This window comes from Saccopteryx bilineata, chromosome 5 (assembly GCF_036850765.1).
Source record: "Saccopteryx bilineata isolate mSacBil1 chromosome 5, mSacBil1_pri_phased_curated, whole genome shotgun sequence".
NCBI lineage: Eukaryota > Metazoa > Chordata > Mammalia > Chiroptera > Emballonuridae > Saccopteryx > Saccopteryx bilineata.
The window spans coordinates 88,681,394-88,704,952 of record NC_089494.1 but is presented as its reverse complement, the minus strand read 5'-3'; the positions used below and the strand labels follow the sequence as shown (position 1 = coordinate 88,704,952).

Here is a 23,559-nt window from a genome sequence, read left to right as displayed (position 1 = left end):
AGGGAATTTTGTTAGTGCTTCAGATTTTTTCTCCTACACATTTAGTCAAAACTTAATTTTTTCCATCTGTTTCTTGCACTGTGCTCTAAGCTGCACAAGGGCAAGAATGCTAAAGTGTGAGGCTGTGACTCAACAGAGATGGCAAAGGGATGGGCTTCTGCACCTTCTTCAAGCCAAAAAGAAAAACCAGGTCTCTTTTTATAGTTAAGTAACTGCTTTGCCTTCAAAACAGATAAACTTCCAAAAAGATGTCTTTCTAATCTGGCTACCCTGGCTATGCTGAAAACTTACCTAATGTAGCTTGTGTATCAATAGTAAGTTAGTATAGAGGTGGGGTAAAAGAGTTTATTTATAGTCAGCCCTTCTGTGGAGGGTCACATATATGCCTATCTCCTTGTGGAGTAAAACACAGACAGGCATTTTTTGGACCCTTGAAAGTTGCTTGAAACATAGCATTACACATTATGGATATTTTGAAATTTCTAACTATATGAGAATTCTTTAAATTTTATTTTTACTTTTAGAATGAAACTTGAAGAAGCTTGTGAAACCAGGATGTGTAATTATAACAGAGATTGAGAAAAGACACAGTAAGGGAAAGGAGTTCTAACTTGGACTGCCAAAACATGTAACTGGAAAGTTGCTGAGCTAGCCCTGGAAAATTTCCACATTTTTTATTAACAAACCCATATAGATTTGATATTTTAAATTATTTCACCTGAGATATAGACATGAATATGAACAAATTTTTCTAAACTTAAAATGTTATTTTATTTCTTAACTAAATAAATAAGAAGAGGAGTAACTTAAAATGCACATAAAATATCAAAAATAAATGATTTAAAATAAGTAATGATCAAAGACAAATAACATGTTTTAAATAAAGGTGAATCAAAGTAGATTTACACACAAAACACATTTTGAAATATACTTAGTGCTTTTTGATCTTCAAAGCAGATGTGAAAGCTAAAAATAATTTGTTACACATATTACTAAACTCATAAAATGAAAACATATTTGTTAACACTGAGATGCTGGAGACTTTTTTCTTACATATCTGCATGAGATAGTAGACATGGTCTTCAGCAACATCCTTATGTGTGCCTTGCGGGTGCTTCTCAGAAACACTTTCTTTGTAGGCTAAAGGCATAAGCAAGGACTTTGCTTAGAGTAGTTAATCACTACTTATGTTCACAAATAAACCACCCTTTGCTTCATTAAGCATACATTTTAGAGTTTTTTTTAGAAATGAACGCTCTACATATCTACTATGGACCTAATGTGTTGCCTGTTCATTTTCCACTCCTCTACATATTTTGGCTGCATTCTTCTCTCTATTCTTTACATAATAGTAAGCCCAAAAGACAATTTGGCAAATATATTCTTTACCTCTCAGATGGATCAGGGATAGGAGTCTGACCTCAATATGGATGCAGGTAATCTTTACTCTAGATCTTATTCTTTGCCCATATTTATCAGTTCAGGCTATCTATTGAGCAATCATAATATTTCCAAATACCCCTGATATTTGGAAGAGAGGGATGAAGAGGGAGAAAGAGAAATAATAGCCCCTTTTCTGAATGCTGGCCCTATAAAATAAGCTCATGGCTCATCCTGATTAGATATCTTTAGACAGCCAACTAGCAGAAGTTGGCCTATAGTTGGAGGGAGCTGTGAATCAAGTAGATAGATGATAGGACACATAAGAGCAAGGTTTGAATCCCTGTTATTGGTTTCCATGAGACATCTCTGTTTTCTATAAGGAATAGAAGAAAAGAGGGTTCTGTTATTTACATTTGTTTAAACAAATGCAAATTTTCTCAGAAATTTACATATTTATTTTTATTTTTCCTGACCAAGTTTTACTTGGTTTTGCTGCAATGATCCAGAGTTAGATTTCCTGGCAAGTTCCTGGATAACTGTGTTCTGTTAGTGAATCAGTGCCAAGTTTATTTTATCAGCTGGCTAATTTGAGGAGGGCACCAATAGTCTTTTATGAAAATTGAAGTGTCTAATAAGAACATATACTTAAATAAGTTTTAGCTTCACATTTGTTTTAAATGTGTATAACTTATTTGAAATATTATTTGTTTTATTTTAACTTTAAATCATATTTTAATATTCTTGCTGTAGAGATACAGGATCTAGAGATGAAAGACTCTCTTGGGTGAAGTTCAGACAATCAACTTTAGTGAAAAGTTGGCCTTACTCCATCTTCTGTCCATTTTTGTATAGGTATTTGTGGAAATGTGACCTTTAGGTTATAATCTTGAAAGCCAAGACCATATGCATTTCTCTTTTCATCTCTCATAGGTGGTAGTAGTTGTCTGTTACCAAAGGTATTCTCAGTAGGAATCTCAAATGCTCTCTTTTCAAGATTATTCTAGAAGATCTTGAATTGAAACAGTGTCTTTGTGGGGAGAGACAAAGAGGATTTTAGTTCCCTTTTGTAAGATCATCAAATATCTTTCTTGGCTAAAATAGCTCAGAAGTTTCCATTCCCATTAAATCACATCAAACTCACTGTTATGTGTACAGCAGTACCAGGACATCTTGTGCTTTTCTGCTGGGAGTAAGGAAGACCATTCTCAAGCACATATGACCAAGGACATATTGTGTGTCAAAAATTAGGCTAATTATGTTTATTGATAAGGAGTTAGCCCAGTGGTTCATTTTGGTAGCTGTATACTATAAGGAATTATTCAATGTAGTCAGGCTTTCTTACATTCATTGCTTTTTGCATACTTTTCCTATATTTTGTATTTTAATCAGTGTATTGAGTTTATAGACATCTATGAGAAGCCATTGTATATACAATTGTTTTCAAATAGATTAATAAAGAAAATATGGCCTGACCTGTGGTGGCACAGTGGATAAAACTTTGACCTGGAGTTCTAAGGTTATGGGTTCAAAAACCTGAGCTTGCCTGGTAAAGGCACATATGACAAGCAATCTATGAATATCTAAAGTGAAGCAACTATGAGTTGATGCTTCTGACACCCCTACTTCCTTTTTATGTAAAATCAATAAAGTGTTTTAAAAAATAATATGATTTAGCATTGTAAATAAATGAAGGGTACAGATGGAAGGCGTTTTAGATACAAGAAGCATTTTTCAAGAAAAGCGGAGCTCCATTTAAGTCATATGGGAAAGTCACACATCGGCAAATATGCAAAATTTATAAAGGAACCCATAGGTGACAAAGGGTGGAAAGTAAAAGACTAGGATGATTGATGATCAGTTACATTATTGAAGCAGTACTAAAGAGCATGTTGTAAGTCATGAAAAAGCAAACATGCTTAGATGCATCTAGTGGTTCACATAGTGATTCAGTGTCTTAAGGTGTCCCAGAGTCTTTGTCCCCAACAGGCAGGCTGGGGGTGTCCAAGTAGCCTCTGTGACCATGTGATGCTCATTCCTTGGCCAGTGGTCTGGAAGTCCATCTAAAGGCCAGAATAGGTCTACCTCGTCAGGAAGTGTCAGAGACACTTTTTTTTTTTTTATAAATTTTTATTAATGTTAATGGGATGACATTAATAAATGAGGGTACATATATTCAAAGAAAACATGTCCAGGTTATCTTGTCATTAAATTATGTTCCATACCCCTCGCCCAGAGTCAGATTGTCCTCCATCACCCTCTATCTAGTTTTCTCTGTGCCCCTCCCCCTCCCCTAACTCTCTCCCTCCCTCCCTCCTGCATCCTCCCTTCCCCCACCCCTGGTAACCACCACACTCTTGTCCATGTCTCTTAGTCTTGTTTTTATGTTCCACCAATGTATGGAATCATGTAGTTCTTGTTTTTTTTTTTCTTATTTACTTATTTTACTTTGTATAATGTTATCAAGATCCCACCATTTTGCTGTAAATGATCTGATGTCATCATTTATTATGGCTGAGTAGTATTCCATAGTGTATATGTGCCACATCTTCTTTATCCAGTCTTCTATTGAAGGGCTTTTTGGTTGTTTCCATGTCTTGGCCACTGTGAAGAGTGCTGCAATGAACATGGGGCTACATGTGTCTTTACGTATCATTGTTTCTGAGGTTTTGGAGTATATACCCAGTAGAGGGATTGCTGGGTCATAAGGTAGTTCTATTTGCAGCTTTTTGAGGAACCACTATACTTTCCTCCATAATGGTTGTACTACTTTACAGTCCCACCAACAGTGGATGAGAGTTCCCTTTTCTCTGCAGCCTCTCCAACATTTGCTATTACCCGTCTTGTTGATAATAGCTAATCTAACAGGGGTGAGGTGGTATCTCATTGTAGTTTTGATTTGAATTTCTCTAATAACTAATGAAGCTGAGCATCTTTTCATATATCTGTTGGCCATTTGTATTTCTTCTTGGGAGAAGTGTCTGTTCATGTCCTCTTCCCATTTTTTTATTGGATTGTTTGTTTGTTTGTTGTTGAGTTTTATGAGTTCTTTGTAAATTTTGGATATTAGGCCCTTATCTGAGCTGTTGTTTGAAAATATCATTTCCCATTTAGTTGGCTGTCTGTTTATTTTGATATCATTTTCTCTTGCTGAGTAAAAACTTTTTATTCTGATGTAGTCCCATTCATTTATCTTTGCCTTCACTTCTCTTGCCATTGGAGTCAAGTTCATAAAATGTTCTTTAAAACCCAGGTCCATGAGTTGAGTACCTATGTCTTCTTCTATGTACTTTATTGTTTCAGGTCTTATATTTAGGTCTTTGATCCATTTTGAATTAATTTTAGTACACGGGGACAGGCTGTAGTCGAGTTTCATTCTTTTGCATGTGGCTTTCCAGTTTTCCCAACACCATTTGTTGAAGAGGCTTTCTTTTCTCCATTGTGTGTTGTTGGCCCCTTTATCAAAGATTATTTGACCATATATATGTGGTTTTATTTCTGGGCTTTCTATTCTGTTCCATTGTTCTGAGTGTCTATTTTTCTGCCAATGCCATGCTGTTTTGATTATTGTGGCCCTATAATATAGTTTAAAGTCAGGTATTGTAATGTCCCCAGCTTCATTCTTTTTCCTTAGGATTGCTTTGGCTATTTGGGGTTTTTTATAGTTCCATATAAATCTGATGATTTTTTGTTCCATTTCTTTAAAAAATGTCATAGGAATTTTGATGGGAATTATATTAAATTTATATATTACTTTGGGTAATATGGCCATTTTAATTATATTTATTCTTCCTATCCAAGAACAAGGAATATTTTTCCATCTCATTGTGTCTTTTTCTATTTCTCTTAGTAGTTTTTGTTATATAAGTCCTTTACATTCTTTGTTATGTTTATTCCTAGGTATTTTATTTTTTTTGTTGCAATCGTGAAGGGGATTATTTTTTTGAGTTCGTTTTCTAATATTTCATTGTTGGCATATAGAAAGGCTATGGACTTTTGTATGTTAATTTTGTATCCTGCGACCTCACTGTATTGGTTTATTGTTTCTAGTACTCTTTTTGTGGAGTCCTTCAGGTTTTCGATGTATAGTATCATATCATCAGCAAAAATGATACCTTTACTTCTTCTTTTCCGATATAGATGCCTTTTATTTCTTTGCCTTGTCTGATTGCTCTGGCCAGAACTTCTAGCACCACATTAAATAAGAGGAGAGAGAGTGTACAACCCTGTCTTGTTCCTGATTTAAGGTGGAAAGTCCTCAGTTTTATGTCATTTAATATGATGTTGGCTGATGGTTTCTCATATATGGCCTTTATCATGTTGAGATATTTTCCTTCTATACCCATTTTGTTGAGTCTTAAACATAAAATTGTGTTGTATTTTATCAAAAGTCTTTTCTGCATCTATTGATAAGATCATGTGGTTTTAGTTCTTTGTTTTGTTGATATGGTGTATTACGTTAACCGTTTTACATATGTTGAACTATCCTTGAGATTCTGGGATGAATCCCACTTGATCATGATGTATTATTTTTTTAATATTTTGTTGCATTCGATTTGCCAGTATTTTGTTTAGTACTTTAGCATCTGTATTCATTAGAGATATTGGTCTGTAGTTTTCTTTCTTTGTGCCATCCTTGCCTGGTTTTGGTATGAGGGTTATGTTGGCCTCATAAAATGTGTTTGAAAGTATTGCTTCTTCTTCAATTTTTTGGAAGACTTTGAGTAGAATAGGAACCAAGTCTTCTTTGAATGTTTGATAGAATTCACTAATATAACCGTCTGGGCCTGGACTTTTATTTATGGGGAGGTTTTTATAGTTATTTCTATTTCCTCCCTGCTGATTGGTCTGTATAGGCTTTCTGCTTCTTCATGACTCGGTCTAGGAAGGTTGTATTGTTCTAGGAATTTATCCATTTCTTCTAGATTGTTGTATTAGGTGGCATATAGTTTTTCATAGTATTCTACAGTAATTCTTTGTATATCTACGATGTCTGTGGTGATCTCTCCTCTTTCATTTCGGATTTTATTTATTTGAGTCCTGTACCTTTTTTCCTTGGTGAGTCTTGCCAAGGGTTTGTCAATTTTGTTGATCTTTTCAAAGAACCAGCTCCTTGTTTTATTGATTTTTTCTATAGTTTTTCTGTTCTCTATTTCATTTATTTCTGCTCTGATTTTTATTATCTCCTTTCTTCGGCTGGTTTTGGGTTGTCTTTGTTCTTATTTTTCTAGTTCCTTAAGGTGTGAAGTTAAATGGTTTACTTGCGCTCTTTCTTGTTTGTTCATATAGGCCTGAAGTGATATGAACTTTCCTCTTATTACTGCTTTTGCTGCATCCCAGAGATTCTGATATGTCGTATTTTTATTTTCATTTGTCTGTATATATCTTTTGATCTCTGCGCTTATTTCTTCTTTGACCCATTCATTTTTTAGGAGTATGTTGTTTAGTTTCCACAATTTTGTGGGTTTTTCCCCCTCTTTTTTACAGTTGAATTCTAGTTTCAAGGCTTTATGATCAGAGAATATGCTTGGTACAATTTCAATTTTTCTAAATTTGCTGATATTGTCTTTGTGGCCCAACATATGGTCAATTCTTGAGAATGTTCCATGTACACTAGAGAAAAATGTATACTCTGTCGCTTTGGGATGAAGTGTCCTGTAGATGTCTATCATATCCAAGTGTTCTAGTATTTCATTTAGGGCCACTATATCTTTATTGATCCTCTGTTTGGATGACCGATCTAGAGCCGTCAGCGGTGTATTGAGGTCTCCAAGTATGATTGTATTTTTGTCAGTTTTTGTTTTAAGGTCAATAAGTAGCTGTCATATATTTTGGTGCTCCTTGGTTTGGTGCATATATATTAAGAATTGTTATGTCTTCTTGATTCAACTTCCCCTTAATCATTATGAAATGACCATTTTTGTCTCTGAGTACTTTTTCTGTCTTGTAGTCAGCATTATTGGATATGAGTATTGCTACACCTGCTTTTTTTGGGGGTGTTGTTTGCTTGGAGTATTGTTTTTCAGCCTTTCACTTTGAATTTGTTTTTATCCTTGTTGCTTAGATGTGTTTCTTGTAGGCAGCATACAGTTGGATTTTCTTTTTTAATCCATTCTGCTACTCTGTGTCTTTTATTGGTAAATTTAATCCATTTACATTTAGTAAAATTATTGACACTTGTGGGTTCCGTATTGCCATTTTATAAATTGCTTTCTGTTAGTTTTGTATCTTGTTTGATTCTTCTCTTTTGTTTTTCTATCATTTGTTTTTGTTTGTTTGTATTCCATACTTCTTTCCTCTGTTGCTACCTTTTTTAAGTCAAGTGTTTTTGTGGTGGTTTTTTCAAGGGTGGTTACCATTAAGTAATGAAAAGGGTACCTACTATATTCATTGTAGTACCCTATCTTATGAGTATTTCTGCGCTTCATCGTCCTTTGCTACTGTTAATCTTCATCCTTTCTCCCCTTTTTTTTCTTTTGTTGTCACAGTTTAAGTTTGGTTTTATTGTTTTCTTGGTGGAGCTGTTATTTGTGGTTTTGTTTTCTTTTGTTCTTTGAATCTGGTTGGAATACCCCCTTTAGTATTTCCTGGAGTGGTCGCTTTCGGATGATAAATATTCTCATCTTTTCTGTATTTGTGAATGTTTTTATATCTCCTTCGTACTTGAAGGATAGCTTTGATGGGTATAGTATTCTTGGCTGAAAGTTCCTCTCTTTCAGGGCTTTAAATATTAGGGTCCACTCTCTTCTAGCTTGTAGTTTCTGCTGAGAAATCTGATGATAATCTAATAGGCCTTCCTTTATATGTTGTACTCTTCTTTTCCCTGGCTGCCTTGAGAATTTTTTCTTTGTCATTGGTTTGTGTCATCTTCATTATGATGTGCCTTGGAGTGGGTTTGTTGGGGTTAAGAAAACTTGGTGTTCTGTTTGCTTCTTGAATTTGAGGCTTTAGTTCTTTCCACAGGCTTGGGAAGTTCTCGTCTATTATTTGTTTGAGTATATTCTCCATTCCATTTTCTTTCTCTTCTCCCTCTGATATACCTATTATTCTTATGTTATTCTTTCTGATGGAGTCAGACAATTCCTGTAGGGCTTTCTCGTTTTTTATTATTTTTGAGTCTCTTTCTTCTTCTCTCTGTTGTGCCTCAAGTTGCTTGTCTTCTATTTCACTAGTCCTATCTTCTATCTGGGCTGTTCTGTTAGCTAAGCTTGTTACCTCGTTTTTCAGCTCATGAATTGAGTTTTTCATTTCTGTTTGATTTGTTTTTATAGTTTCAATTTCCTTGTTAATATATTCTTTGTGATCGTTGAGTTGTTTTCTGATTTCCCTAAATTGCCTTTCTGTGTTTTCTTGTATATCTCTGAGTATTTTTAAGATTTCTAATTTAAATTCTCTGTGATTTGGCTCCAAGGCTTCCAATATGTTAAATCTTTTCTCCATAGATTTTTCCACATCTATTTGTGTTACCTCTCTATCTTTTGTATCCATAATATTAGATTTCCTTTTTTTTATTGGCATCTGAGGGTGGTCTTGTTGATAGTATTAATTAGAATGAATAAAGAATAAATAAAAGAAAAAAAAGGAAAACACTCCACAAAAAAAAAAGTAATAATTTATTATTTTCCCCTTTTTTCTTTCTTCTCTTCCCCTCCTCTCCCCTCCTTAGGGAAATATCATGATGACCTGTGAATTATATTATGCTAAATGGAACAAAAACTGCCTATAACGGAGGGCCTGATTTGGGGTGAAGAGTTCAAGGGGGAAAAAATGGAGTAGGGACATACTAAATGCAAAAAAAAAGGAGAAAATGTTAGACAAGCATAAAATGATTTGCTTGTAAGTGATGGTCAACTAAGAGATATAATGAGAGGGATAAGAGGGAAACAGAAAAAAGGAGAGAAAAAAATAATTAAAGAAGAAAAAAAATAAAAATAATAAGTAAAAATCTGTTGTATTAAGTGGAGCGAAGACTAAATACAATGGAGACCTTGGGTTGGGAGGAATGCTAGTGAGTTAAAAATCAATGTAAAAAGTACCCAAAATGCCACAAAAACAAACAAACAACGGAAAACCAAAAACAAAAGCAAAAAAAAAAAAGAAAAAAAAAACTTGAGTCCCAAATTAAATAATTTGTTCTTGATTGAGGATTGAATGGGAGGAAAACTAAAAGGAGAAAAGAAGAAACGAATATAAAGAAAAAATAAGAAAAAGAGAGAAACAAAGGAAGAAAAAAAGGAAAAGAAAAAAAAACAAAAGGGGAGAGAGTGAGAGTTAAGGGTTTTGGAGTGTAACCCTAAAGGAGAGTAAGGATGAAGAAAAGAAATAAAATGTAACACTCATGGGTAGTGTAGTTCAAGAAAAGGGAAGCATAAGATGGGCAGAGAATAAAAGGACCGAGGTGGAGGAAATAGAAATAATAATAATAAAGGCAATACGATAGAAGAAACAAACAACAACAATGAAAAATTAGTGGAACAAGTTATAAAGTCTTTGGATTTTTCTTGATTTTGAGAGGTTAACTTCTTCCTTTTTCTTTTCTCTTCCTCTTCCTGGTTGGTGACTCTGTACCCCAGGCTCTGCCCCTGTGTCACGCTTAGGTAGAGATTTTCAGTTGATGGGATTCTATGGCAATGTCATATAATTGGCTTTAGTCTTGCTGGTAGTCAAGGCTTGTTGGCGTTTGCAGGGTCCAACAATGATAGAGTTTGCTTTCTTGGAGTCTGTCTCCTAGTCTCCCCTTCCTGAATTAGCAGCCTGGCGATCCAGCTATGAGGCTGCCACTGCTTCTGTCTGGGGAGTAAGAGGTTCAAAGAGCTGGGAAATCTCCACTCTATCCCCACTCAGCGCAAGGCTCTGGGTAAGGCTCTGGCAGTCAGAGCCTCCAGTGTAATCAGGCGGGGCTGGGAGTCAATTGTTGTCAAGGTGACTGTTCAGTGCCTAGCATTCAGTTGGACCACTCAACCCGGGCTTTTCACACTTTGTAGCCTGTTTTGGCTGGGAAGAAGAGGCATTAGTCGCTGCTTGCTGTATAGATCTTAATATCTGAGTCCCTCTTGTTAGCGTATATCCCTGAATATGGAGGCTCTGTCAATCAGAAGTTGCCCCCGCCCCTTTAGCGAGAGGCACTGAAAAATATCATGCTTCTTGTCTTGGATCGCTGAACTGAGAGAGATCTTATCAATTAGAGCCCCGTGAGTGCGCAGATTTCGTGGGTTAAGCTAATTTCAGTGATTGGATCTGCAGCTGTGCTCCAGAAAGTATTTCAGGCTGCCTGCGCGCCCCTCCCCCAACGCTTGATTGTTAGCTTGAATGGCTGGGTGAGGTGCCCTGCCCACGGAGAGAATCTCTCGATTAGGGAAAACAGCCTTGATGCCCCTCCCGGACCGCGGCACGGGGCGCACGCACAGTTTCTCAGGGCACGCCGCTGGCTGGGGACTCTCACTCGCAGTGCGCAGGCCGCTGGGGATGCTGGCGGTGCAAGGGAGCTCGCTCTGCGACCAGACCGCGGCACAGGGCGCGCGCACGGTTTCTCAGGGCACGCCGGCGGCAGCTCGCAGCGCCCAGGCTGCCGCTCCCGAGTGTGGGTGGGCAGTTGCACGCGTGGGTTGACTCACCACAGGTGTACTCCCTCCTCGGCTTGAATGAACGTCCGTGCGGTAGTTAGCTTCCTTCACACCATCAGCTCTGACTGGTCTCTCAGATTCAAGTGATAACAGTCCTTTCACTTTCAGTGTGTGTGGAACTCCGGAATGCTCTGAGGATAAATTTTTCTGTTTCTAGTTGATAAATTTGTTGAGATTTTGGGGAGATCTGTCGGACACGCTGCTCACGGCGCCATTTCCGTGACGTCACTCGACACTTCTTTCTACTACAGATAATTCCATGTCACTGAGGTAGTTGAGTGCATTTCAGCAGTCACTCAGGAGGCATGCCCATGCTCTTCAGAGGAAAAGGTGAGGCAGTGTCTGTGAGCAAGAGACCAGTGGAAGGATGGTGTAGCAGGGAATATATATATATATATATATATATATATATATATTTAAAGTGTATCATATGGTGTAGTATCATTTGAGTGAGGGTGAGGATCAGGGTTCTAGAATATAGTTTATGCTTTGGTTTATATTCTAGAGGAACTGAAGATCTTTGAGAGTAGTAGAAAGCACTGTTTTGTGGTATATTAACAAAAAGTTTTACTGAGAAGTCTATTTCTAGAGAGAAATCTGTTCATGATTTCACCAAAGGAAAGTAATACTAGTTTAGATGGTGAATTTTAGAATATAAAAGAGTTAGGAATAAATATTATAAGAGACATGAAGAAAAAGTTATTAAAGCCTGCATGATGGTTTATAAAGAGAAGTAGTGATCCTGATAGGCCCAGTCTGGTTCATGACCATGAGATTCAGTGTTCAAAGTTAAAAGATGTTCCTTAACTCCCTAATTTTGTGGGGTGTCTCCTCAGCATAGGGCACTCCTTCCCAAATGTTGAAGATGGATAATTTTGTCTTTGATGTTGTTGTTCTGTAGGTATTAGCTTACATGTGGCTAGTTCAAGAAAGGCAGTATTTGCAATCTAGGATGCAAAATGACCTGATTCTACTGTATTTTACTCTTCATGTTTCATGTAGAATAGGGTTTGTCTTCCTAGTATGGACCTTTGGGGCCAGATCATTCTTTGTCAGGAGTAAAATGCTCTGCATTGTAAAGGATCAGGAGCACCTGTTTCTTGTCTCCATTGCTCAGACAACCCCACTGTGTTTACAATGTAAAATGCCGCCATTTTGGCTGATTATGCCCTGGGGGCATAGTCACCTTTGGACCAGAAATCAGTGAGATAGAAGTTTGGAATATTTCTGGAACCCAAAAGTATTGTAATGCAGTATTTTTATTTTCTCTCCATTGTAATTGCTTTGCAATTGTACTAGTTACTTACTTTGAGGTCTAAGACATTTACTTGAAAACCTGGAAATGTAATGATGATGTAATATCCTGTTCTTACAGGTTTCTAAGTGGAGGAAAATGAGAAGGTTCACAGTCCATGGAACTTCAGTGAATTGAAATCAGTAAGAACTGATTTTTTTATCATCCCATGCAGTCATTAAAAAAAAATTTCCAAGTCTTTTTGAACATCATCTTTAATATGAGTTTTGGGGGTTCTAGTGGAGTATTTATGTATATGGGATCTTCTTGGCTACTTATGTTATTTTTACACATCCTTAGGGATAGATTTGTGGGTCAGATCCATTATAAAAGGTTGGTTATGTCCCCAACAAAGTTAGATTCAATCTCCTTGTATCATTACAAAGTTGCTAATTTTTTCTGTCTGCTGTGTGATGTATGAGTTGACTTTGGTATTCAGGGAGGGTGATTTTAGATCTTCCCAGTCCATGAAATTTCTTAAAATGAATTTCCATTTTCTATTTTAGGACCACTTGGCCTTCCAGTGTACTGTGCATTGTGTAAATTTAATTTGGTTCTCATTTGTATTAGCCTGTCATCCAAGGAGAAACCTTTATTCTACAAAATTAATTTATTTAGAAGGTGGCAATGTACTGTTTCATTTTGGTAGCCGTAGAATAAAAAAAAGTTTCATGTGTGTTTGGGCTTTCTTCCATGGATGGCTTTCCCAGAATCTCCCCTTATTTTTTTGTACGTTGAAGTGAACATAAGGCAATAGGATCATGAAAAATGTGGTTGATATCACTGAGGAAATTTTTTTTTTTCATTTTCTGTTGCATGAGATTTTAGAACTGTTTCTACATATTTCTGTATTGCTGATTTCAAATCTGAAATCCATTTTTTGGTGCATGCTCTAGTTTTTATACAATTTTAATTTCTTTTTGTTACAGTTAATGGCATGCATTGGTTTTTAAATTGGAGGTAAAGGGCAATGACTCTTGGATTGAACATAACCACAAAGTAATTAATGTTTTACAAACATCACTTTTACATAATTGTGGTTATTTTTAAATGTAAAAAATTATTATCTGATAAAAATACCCTCTTATTTTATTTTAAGACTGAATCATGAAGCCTGACCAGGTGGTGGCACAGTGGATAGAGCATTGGACTGGGATGCCGAGGACCCAGGTTTGAGACCTTGAGGTTGCCAGCTTGAGCACGGGCTCATCTGGTTTGAGCAAAAGCTCACCAGCTTGGACCCAAGGTCGCTGGCTCAAGCAAGGTGTTACTTGGTCTGCTGAAGGCCTGTGTTCAAGGCACATATGAGAAAGCAATCAATGAACAACTAAGATGTCACAATGTGCAATGAAAAATTAATGATTGGGCCCTGACCAGTTGGCTCAGGGGTAGAGTGTTGGCCTGGCGTGTGGGGGACCCGGGTTCGATTCCCAGCCAGGGCACATAGGAGAAGCGCCCATTTGCTTCTCCACCCCCCCTCCTTCCTCTCTGTCTCTCTCTTCCCCTCCCGCAGCCGAGGCTCCATTGGAGCAAAGATGGCCCGGGTGCTGGGGATGGCTCCTTGGCCTCTGCCCCAGGCACTAGAGTGGCTCTGCTCTCGGCAGAGCGACTCCCCGGAGGGGCAGAGCATCACCCCCTGGTGGGCAGAGCGTTGCCCCTGGTGGGCGTGCCGGGTGGATCCCAGTCGGGCGCATGCGGGAGTCTGTCTGACTGTCTCTCCCCATTTCCAGCTTCAGAAAAATACAAAAAAAAAGAAAAAGAAAAATTAATGATTGGTGCTTCTCATCTCTTTGTTCCTGTCTGTCTGTCCCTGTATATTCCTCTCTGACTCCCTCTGTCTCTGTAAAAAAAAAAAAAAAAGACTGAATCATGGCTTCTTCGAATAGGCGTAAATGTAAGACTAGTCCTCACACCTTGTTATATATGTGGCTGTTACACACTTCAACGTCAAAGGCGCAATATTTCATCATTTATGACATGTGCATATATTGCCTATTTTCAATTTTCCCTTGGCGATCAAGACAAGAATAGGGCTCCTCATATTGTACGTCATAATTGTGAGGAAATGCTTCATGACTGGACAAAAGGAAAACACAAAGGAATGCCTTTTGGTATTCCCATGGTTTGACGTAAACTGAAGGACCACAGCAGTGACTGTTATTTCTATCTGACCCATACAAAGGGCATCGGCAAGAAAAAATGGCATATGATCACATATTCTAATATTCCTTTAGCAATACAACCTATCCCACACTCTGAGACACCCCCAGTTCCAGTTTTCAATGGCTTTATTTCTTCTAAGGATAAAGAAAGTGAACATGGTGATCAAGTGTATTTTGCTAAGATGCATAAGGAAATGGTTGTAGAATCTGAAGGGTCTTCTTTTAATGCCAAGCAGTCATTAATCCCTCAACAGTTTAGTCAACCCAAATTGAATGACTTAGTAAGAGATTTGGGCCTATCAAAGAAAGCAGCTGAGTTATTAGCTTCCAGGCTTCAAGAAGAGGATGTACTTCACCAGTCAGCTAAAGTATCCCATTTCAGGAAGTGTGAACAAATTTTTGTGGACTTTTTTTTTTGAAGACAAACACTTTGTTTACTGTCATGATATCAGTAGTCTTGTCAGCCAGCTAGGTGTTACCACTTAAAGTCCAACAGAATGGCAGCTATTTCTTGACAGCTTTAAATGGAGTCTGAAATATGTTCTCCTACACAATGGTAATGTTTATGCAGCGGTTCCAATTGGTTATTCAACTCATCTGCGAGAAGATTATAATGACATATAAATTGACCTCAACTTTCTGAAGTGTGAGGGGCATAACTGGATCATTTCTGTGGATTGTAAAATGGTAAATTTCTTGCCAGGAAAATAGAGAGGTTTCATGAAGTATCCTTGCTTTCTGTGTTTGTGGTACAGCCGAGCTCAGGAGAAACACTGGACACAGAAAGAGTGGCCGAAACATGAAGCTCTGGAAGTAGGGATGCAAAATATTATGCAGTTAAATGAGACAGGATAATTCTTTCCCCCACTTCACATCAAACTTGGCTTAATGAAGCAGTTTGTTCAGGCTTTGAATAGTGAAAGTGAATGCTTTCAACATATTATTTCTGCTTTTCCTACCTTGTCTTTCGAGAAGATAAAAGCAGGTGTATTATACTGGCCTGGCCGGTTGGCTCAGTGGTAGAGTGTCGGCCTGGCGTGGAGGAGTCCCAAGTTCGAATCCCGGCCAGGGCACACAGGAGAAGTGCCCATCTGCTTCTCCACCCCTCCCCTTCTCCTTCCTCTCTGTCTCTCTCCTCCCTTCCCACAGCCAAGGCTCCATTGGAGCAAAGTTGGCCCAGGCACTGAGGATGGCTCTGTAGCCTCTGCCTCAGGTGCTAGAGTGGCTCTGGTCGCAACAGAGCGACACCCCGGATGGGCAGAGCATCGCCCCCTGGTGGGCATGCCGGGTGGATCCCGTTCGGGAGCATGCAGGAGTCTATCTGACTGCCTCCCCGTTTCTGGCTTCAGAAAGAAAAAAAAAAAGAAAAAAAAAGAAAAACCTTATAATTTAATTAATAAAACAAACAAACAAACAAACAAAAAAGCAGGTGTATTCAATGGACCTCAAATTCAAACCATCATACATGACGAAGAATTTTCCAAGAAGATGAATAAGAAGGAGAAATCAGTATGGCAGTTTTTTTGTGGCAGTTACAAAAAACTTCCTTGGCAACAAAAAAGCAGAAAACCATGAACTTCTGGTTCAATGGATGCAGTTGGCTTTCTGTGACAATTGGATGTAACATGAGCATTAAGATTCACTTTCTGGTCTGACCAGGTGGTGGTGCAGTGGATAGAGCATCAGACTAGGATGCAGAGGACCCAGGTTTGAGATCCTGAGGTCGCCAGCTTGAGCGTGGGCTCAACAAGTTTGAGCAATACTCACCAGCTAGGACCCAAGGTCACTGGCTTGAGCAAGGGGTTATTCGTTCTGCTATAACACCACGGTCAAGGCACATATGAGAAAGCAATCAATGAACAACTAAGGTGTTGCAACAAAAAACTAATGATTGATGCTTCTCATCTCTCTCCATTCCTGTCTGTCTGTCTCTATTTATCCCTCTGACTCTCACTGTGTCTCTGTAAAAAAAAAAAAAAAATCACTTCCTGAACAGTCACTTTGATAAGTTTCCTGAAAATCTTGGAGCTAGTAATGAGCAGATGACTGCTGGAGCATCAAACAAGATTGTCCTCAACAAGTACACACATGCAAGAGCTACAAATGCTAATTTTTGCCTGAATAAAGTTTATGATTAAAATAAGTGTTTTAATATGTTCTATTTCAAAATTGTTAACAAATTCTGATGCAATCATATCTTTTAGTGTATTAGTATATTTACTACATTATAGAAATTATTTTATTTTCACAAAGATGATGCTCAAGAAGACATTCTACTTCATTATGTTAAACTAAATGTTGAAAATTTTACAATAACATGAAAACCTAAAATCTTGAATTGCAAAAAACCTGTAGCTTACAGAGAAAAACTAATGTCAGATTTGAGATCAGCATATTCGAATTAGGTAAGAACAAGTGTTTTTGTGGATGCAACAAAAATTTTGTTCCCTAGTGTTATGTTTCAGTTGCAATTATAAGTGACCTTGTTCGTTTTGGGAGTTTTTTAAAAGTATTTGATAATTTGCAAGTGAAGGACTAAGTAGTTACTTTTTGTTACCTATTTCTAAAGGTGTGTTACTGGCCAGGGCAGGGCAGGGCAGGTCAGTGGGACTGGGAACTTTACCTCATCCCACAGCATCCTGTGAGACCCAGGGGGCCCCGAGGCCCATGTCAATGGGGACACAAAAGTTTCTTGGTATCAGAGGGACCTGGGGGTCCAGTCCTGCCCATGGTGTCCCCATGAACCACTAGGGTGTGTCCTGACCGGTGTGGCCTGGGCAGCAACATGCTCACCTCCTCCACACGTGCCGAGAACACAGGAACGTCCACTGCACAGGCAGACAGGAGACGCTCAGGTGGTGGCTGCAGCCCTCACATCAGGGCCTGTGATGTCCCCAGACTCGGCCCTCCTGATGTCCAGTCCTCCTGGGGGCATGAGGGTCGGCCAGGAGCCTTCTGCAGGCAGATCTGCTGCATCAGAGCCCTGCACTCCACCACAGGGGCCAGAGCTCATGGGCGGTACTGACCCAAGGCCCCATGGCGCTGCCCCAGGATGGACAACCTCACAGCTCAGACTGAGGGGCTCACCTCTAAGCCCCTTCCCATGGTTCTGGGGAGTTGGTGTGACCCAGGGAGAGGGGTCTCTCTGCAGAGGGGACATGTTCCTCAATCACCCTGAGAAACTGGCTTAGGCACTGCTGGGTTACCCTGTGTCTCTCCTCATGTCTCTCGGTCTCCCTGCTTTGTCTCTCTTGATCTGTCTCTGTCTCTGTAGAAATAGTCTTGTGTAGACTCTGTCTTACATCTTTCTGTGGTTGTCCCTGCCTCCTTGACTACCCGTCTGTCTGTCCCCCTCTCTCTCTCTATTTTACACAATCTTCCACCCTCTCCTACCCTCTCCAGCTCCCAATTCACCTCTGAACAGAAGTCTGTTTTCTCAGCGCAGCTGCCGTGTGTAATAACAGGTTTCTTGCAGCTGCTCCTTCCTTCCTCGGATCGCTGGGGTCACCCATGAAGGGTGCACAGGTGAGGGAGGCACGCAGTTTCCCGGGCCTGCCCTGCACCAGGAACTGGATGTCAGTGCTATGCCCCCGGCTCTGGGACGTGCCCCTGCACCGTCTGTTCATCCCAGGTGATGGCCTGGGGGTCCCCTGGGGGTGCGGCTGCAGGGTGCATCCCGACGGTGTGGAAGCTCCAAGAACCACATGCCTGCACATGCACTCACATACTCACATACAGTGTCTGCTTCCTTCTGCCACCTACAGCCTGCAAGGTGCGTGGTGGACCCCAGGGAAGAGTGGCTTTTGAGGAGGATGTGGGGACACTGCTCTCCACTGGCCTAGCCCTCCGTTGCGGAAACCCTGGGTTCCCAGGCCCCTCGTCTCTGGGTCCGAGGTGTGCCAGTGTCCTTTGCGCTTGGTGTCTGGAGGGTCCACAGTGTGGCGACCTGTGAGGAGTCTTTTCCAGGTTGTGAGTCCAGGGACCCCAGCACCAGGCCTGCTGGGGTGTTGAGTATGGACCACTTGGCAGAGCTGAACAAGGGCCCTGGCCGTGAGGACTGCCGGCCAGATGTCAGAGATCAGAGAGTGTGAGGGGGGACGAGGGCAGAGAGGGCAGTGGGAGAAGCCTCCTTGGGCCACCTGCGCTGTCACACTTAACCCTGTGCGAGCCTGCTGGCCTGGGGGCAGGGTCAGGCCTGCTTTGCCAGGTCCCCTCACTGATACAGAACAGGCTGGGAATGAAGCGCTTTTTTTCTCAGTTGATTTGGAGAAAGGGGAAGATATCATTTCTTATTACACTTAGTGGAATAAGAAATGGTCACTCCCAAATATACCAGGGATCAAACCTGCAACCCTGGCACGTCGGGATGATGCTCTAACCAGCTGAGCTACCAGGCCAGGGCCCAGAGGCCCAGATACGGAGCTTTGGGGATGCTGGCTGCTGGCTTCGCAGGTAGAGGGAGGGGCTGCGAGCCCAATGAGGCACCCAGGAGACTGGAGGGCAAGAACAGGGCTCCTGAGCCTCAGAAGGAAGCCGCTGTGCTGGGAGGTGGAAGCTGGCCTCTGGCACTGCTGGGGAGGCAGGCTTTGTGCCCTTCGGACAGCTGCCCAGGACCGTGGCAAGCCAGCACAGGTTCTGTCAGGGCCAGGTGCTCTCTCCTGGCTCTTCTGGGTGTCAGAACCTCAACCAGGTCCTCAGCACATGGTCAGAGCCTGGACACACACAGGGACAGTGCTACCCACACTCAGACACACTGCGCAGCACGTTCTGGGAAGGGGCACTGACAGCTGCCACCCACAAACGTCAGGACAGGGGAGTCTCTGAGGCAGGGTCACAGCTCGTGCAGAAAACACCAGCATTGCTGTAGCAGCTGATTAAAACCCCAGTTTGATCATGCTGCTTGTTTAAAAAGACATACGAACATAAAGGGTAACCCGCAAACAGGGAAAAGCAGGTTTACAGCTGTTTGTATGGAAAATAACACAAGAATTAGTAAACAATGACACAAGGATAAACCTTTATGTACTCACAACTGTAACCCTACTTCTGCCCATCCCATACAAATGAACCCACATATGTTACACAGGAAATATATGCCATATAATATATAAAAGTCAAAATAACAGAGAATTATGATTGTTTTACTTACCCACATGTTTTCACTTGTCTGCAGCTAAGATGCTTAGTTCCATAAATTTCCTGTCGCCCCTACAACAAACACCACAGATCTGATTACTTAGAAATAAATCCCCCCCATGCCCCTGGAGAGCAGACGTCTGAGACTCAGGGGTCCCAGGGCTGCACTCATTCCGGAGGCTCCAGAGAAGGTCCTCGCTGCCTCTCCCAGCTTCCGGGGTTCCAGGCATCCCTGGGCTGGTGCCTACCTCCCTGTCTCTGCCACCGAACCCATGTGGCTTCTTCTCTGTGTCTGTGTCTCCTCTTCTGTCTCTTCTAAGGTGCTGAAGCACTGGGGGAGGGGTCCCTGAAGGGGTGCTGAAGCACTGGGGGAGGAGTCCCTGAAGGGGTGCTGAAGCACTGAAGGAGGGGTCCCTGAAGGGGTGCTGAAGCACTGGGGAAGGGGTCCCTGAAGGGGTGCTGAAGCACTGGGGGAGGGTTCCCTGAAGGGGTGCTGAAGCACTGGGGGAGGGGTCCCTGAAGGGGTGCTGAAGCACTGGGGGAGGGGTCCCTGAAGGGGTGCTGAAGCACTGGGGGAGGGGTCCCTGAAGGGGTGCTGAAGCACTGGGGGAGGGGTCCCTGAAGGGGTGCTGAAGCACTGGGGGAGGGGTCCCTGATGGGGTGCTGAAGCACGGGGAGAGGGGTCCCTGAAGGGGTGCTGAAGCACTGGGGGAGGGGTCCCTGAAGGGGTGCTGAAGCACTGGGGGAGGGGTCCCTGAAGGGGTGCTGAAGCACTGGGGGAGGGGTCCCTGAAGGGGTGCTGAAGCATGGGGGGAGGGGTCCCTGAAGGGGTGCTGAAGCATGGGGAGAGGGGTCCCTGAAGGGGTGCTGAAGCACTGGGGGAGGGGTCCCTGAAGGGGTGCTGAAGCACTGGGGGAGGGGTCCCTGAAGGGGTGCTGAAGCACTGGGGGAGGGGTCCCTGAAGGGGTGCTGAAGCACTGGGGGAGGGGTCCCTGAAGGGGTGCTGAAGCATGGGGGGAGGGATCCCTGAATGGGTGCTGAAGCACTGGGGGAGGTGCCCTTCCAGAAGCTCAGAGGATGCCTGAGGGGGGGGGGTGGCTGAACAGATGGTTCATTTGGAGTCAGAGCTTGGGGGCTGCTAATGGCAGGGGCCAGTCCTGCACTTCCCAGGACAGGGCCTCTCCAGGTACAACCTGTGGCCCCAGCAGCCACTGTCCTCTACACAATGGGTCCCAAATGCAGTCTGAGCCCTGGTGACCACAAACTGCTAGGAGGGGGCATGGGCTGGCACAGCCACATCGGACATGGACGTGCGATGCAGCCTGAGCCGGGTGGAGCTGCCTGCCATCCAGGCAAAGGTGACCCACCTTTATTAGCAGGTGCTGAATGTCAGGGAGCAGCTGGACACAGGGGTGCAGTACCTGGACCTGAGACGCACAGTGCACACAAACATGCACACACATGGATACTCACACAGTCCGCTCACAGCAGTGGCCCAGCTGTCACTGGGCAGCTGGGCTCCATGGGGGCAGCCAGGTGTTATGTGTTTACTAGCTCAGAATCCACCTGAGCCATCTGGCAAGTGAGCTTTGTAGGGAGTCCCTTCAACAGGCCATGACACCCTGTGCACTCCTGTCCCTTGCCCAGGACACGCTCACGGAGATCTCGGAGAGGCAGGAGAACCAACACTGGGAGGTGGTCATCTTGGCCTACAGCAACTTCAAGGGCATGACAGACGACCTGCACGAGTACCTGGTCATTTGCATCAAGAACACCTTTGGGGACTTGCTGTGTCCCCAAAGGGGTGAGAGGGGCATGCGTTGTCCTTGAGGGGTGACAAGGGTGTGCAGTGTCCCCAACGGGTGAGGCGGGCATGACCTCCCCACGCAGGTCATGGAAGGGGACGAGGCTTCCCCATACCTGATGCTGAGGTAATCCTGGTGCCCATGAAGCTGCTGACATGGTCTTCTGGAAGCTTCTCTGGAGACTGGGTCAAACTTAGCACCTGTTAGAAGTTGCCACAGTGTGTGTTCCCCTTGAGCAGGGTGACTATCTCTGTGTCCCAGGCTGTCCCAACAGAGTGCACAGCCTGGGAGCTCCAGCCCCACAGGGCTTCTTCTCACCCTGTCCTGGGAGCTGCAGTCTGAGACCCAATTGTGGGCAGGGCTAGTTCCTCCTGTGGTCTCCCTTCTGAGCGTGCAGACGGTCGTCTCCTCCCTGTGTCCTGACATGGCTGTCCCTCTGTGTCTGTGTCCTCACCTTCCCTTCTTAGAGGGACCCCAGTCTTGTGGGATCAGGACCCTTCCTAGTGACCTCATTGTATCTAAATCCCTCCGTTCATGTGCAGCCTGACTCTCAGTGCGCCTCCTGTCCTGGTCACTCACTGAGGGGCATCAGGCTCTGTTCCAGGAAAATGAGTGTCTGTGTCCTTGTGACAATCCAGATGCCACAACACTGACATGGATGCCCCATCGCCCCACTGTCCTTGCACAGAACTCATATCCCTTCCTGACCCTGACACGTCACCCCCACCACAGGAGGTTCCGACACTGCAGCAGCTCTGGGCTCGGGGCCAGCAGGCCCTCCTGTCCTACCATAATGAGGGCACCGTGTGCCCGCACAGGGAGCTGTGGCCAGCCATACCCTACTGGTGGGGCAACCAGGTGAAGCCCAAGAAGCTGATTCGCTACCTGGAGCACATGAAGAGCTGCGGCCACCCAGGTGGGTGCACGTCCTATCGGGGAACACTCACACATATGTGCACACAGCACACATCCATCATGGGTGTGAATGTGTGCACACATGCATGTGTGGTGTTAGGGCTCAGCTGCACGAGGTCTGGGTGTTGCCGTGGCAGCCGCCAGCTCTGAGCAAGAAGAGCGTGCAGTTCTGGGGTTTTCTGTCCCCTTCGATGTCACACAGCATCCCACGTGTTTTTTGCCTGGGCCTCCTCATCTAGTGCCCATGACTCTCTGCAAGGACATGGGCACTTTTGGGCACACGAGCTACACACGACCCCAGCTGATTCAGAAGCGGGGATGCTTTGCACTGTTGTGTCTGTGCTTTGAAGAAGATTTTCTTGCAAAGAGTTTGTAGTTTCAACTGCTCCATATCCATGGTCAGGGTGCGTGGCTGGGTCTGTGGCCACTTTGGGTCTCCAGGGTCCCCCACTCTTCTGTCAGAATCAGCACTGGAGAGGGCAGCTGTGGGATATGCTTGATGTGCTACCTGGGATTCACATGGCTATTAATTCATGTACCACACGGGGTCAGGACCTAGACATGTCAGGTAGCAGGGGTGGTGGTAGCTGATGGGCCAGGTGGGCCATGGTGGGAACCAGGTGGGACCCAGGTGGGGTGCAGGTGGACAGCAGCGCCCCCACCCTTGCACATGGGCTTTTCATAGCCAGCATTACCTTGATGGAGAACCTGCAGTACATCCTGGCGGAGGCTGACGCTGCCCAGCCTGCCACATGTCGAGGCCCGGGTGTGGGACAAGCACCAGGGCCCGGGCGCACATTACACCAACATCATCACAGGGCGACTTCATTGGCGCCAACACCTTGGGCAGCGACATTATCAGTCTCAACGAGAGGCTGCTTGCGTGCTGACCACGTGCCCTCTGTCCTCCTGCAGCTTCTCCTGTCTCGCGTATGCATCCAGACGGCAGGGCGAGAATGGTGGCCAGAGCTCCTTCTGCCTCCTTGGCGCCCCCAGCTGCAGCAGCTGGCATTGTAGCCCCCAGACTGCGGCGAGTCCTGGGACTGTGCGGATGATTCCAGATGGGCACAGGCGCCTCTGCCAGGACAGTTACCTGGAACCGCGAGATCCATCCGGCCGCTTGTTTCGGTGTCTCAACACAAACCCTGTTCAGCCCCTGCTGGACTGTATTCTCCTTGGGGTCAACTCAACCATTTCCCACAAGACAACCCTGCTCACGCTTCAGCGGCCAGGATGCCACTGTG

The 23,559-nt window shown here is 43.4% G+C and overlaps 1 pseudogene; it reads left to right on the top strand.

Annotated features, from left to right (window-relative positions):
• Window positions 1-21,209: 21,209 nt before the first annotated feature.
• LOC136306508 (PI-PLC X domain-containing protein 1-like) lies at window positions 21,210-23,205 on the top strand (annotated as a pseudogene).
• Window positions 23,206-23,559: the final 354 nt, after the last annotated feature.